We start from the raw sequence: 1,258 nt of genomic DNA, 5'->3' as shown, positions 1-1,258 counted from the left end.
CAGTTGAAATATTTCCTCTAAGTAAGAAAAGACAATGTCATCTGCAAAATGTGTAGTATTAAGCCATCAGTTATGTTTGATGGATAAGACAGAATAATATTTCACAATTAGAAGGTCCTTTAGAGATCATCTTGTTCACAGTGGATCATTAATATCAATGTTTCAAGATGAAGGTTAATTCACCTTGATTATCAGTCATGAAGGGCCTGTTCTAAGTACTTAATGTGTTTTAGGCTGGTTTCCTTTGTTTATATTTGGGTTGCCTCTTACCTGAATCCTTTTACTTGAATACCTTAATACCTGGCTTGATATCTTTTGATAATGTTTTGCTTAGGAATAATTATATTGGGTAAGAAATGGAGCCCAGTAGATTGTGCATTTGGGGAAGAATACCGAGACCAAAGAAAGTACTTAGTCATGGTTCATCTGCAAATCATATAAACTGTATATGGGAGCTGAGGTTATTGGTTAAATTTGTTGTAAATGAGGGTGAGGGCCATGTCTCTATCCCCTATTTTCCATGAAAAAATTATGTCCCATCATTACACTGTCCCTTAGGTCACAACCAGTCATCTTGAGACTGTTTACAATTGGTATTAAGAAGCCTCAGGTAGATCTTTTTGTTTGATCAGACCTACAAATAAGTTTTGAGGGCTAGGTCTAGGCCAGCTGCTATTTTTTTTTCCTTGCACTACTCCCAAGAAACTTATCCTGCTTTATTTTCCTTTTCATGGTTACCATCCACCATCCATCCTATGACATTGTCTTCTCCAAAAGACTAACTCTAGGGTCAAGTACAGTTCCCTTAGTTTCTTGTCTCCCTTGCTGCACCTGTAGATATACATATAGGCCTTTTTAAATGAAAGATTTATTAGCTTATAATCACATGGATATATGTACATGTGTACTACATGAAGTGAAAAAGAAAAATTTCCAGGGATTTATAAATGGAAAAATACTGAGTTTTATAATGTAACATATAACAATATATATTAATACATAGCATATAATATAAACTGGAAAAATTCACACAGTGCCCAGAGGTGTTTGAATTCCAACCAGACAGAGTGGAAAGACCTTGTTAAACATGGAGCATTGAAAGGAGACCCCAGAAAGGTCACACCTTAGTAGGAGGTCTAAATTAACACTAGATTGAAAGCTAATGCATACCACCTTTAACAAAGCTTAAAAATAAGATTTGAGAGAGTCAAAGTGATTCTTTTTTTTTTTTTTATTAAATTTTTTTTTAACGTTTATT

Source organism: Acinonyx jubatus, chromosome B2 (assembly GCF_027475565.1).
Source record: "Acinonyx jubatus isolate Ajub_Pintada_27869175 chromosome B2, VMU_Ajub_asm_v1.0, whole genome shotgun sequence".
NCBI lineage: Eukaryota > Metazoa > Chordata > Mammalia > Carnivora > Felidae > Acinonyx > Acinonyx jubatus.
Note: the sequence above shows the minus strand (reverse complement) of the source record.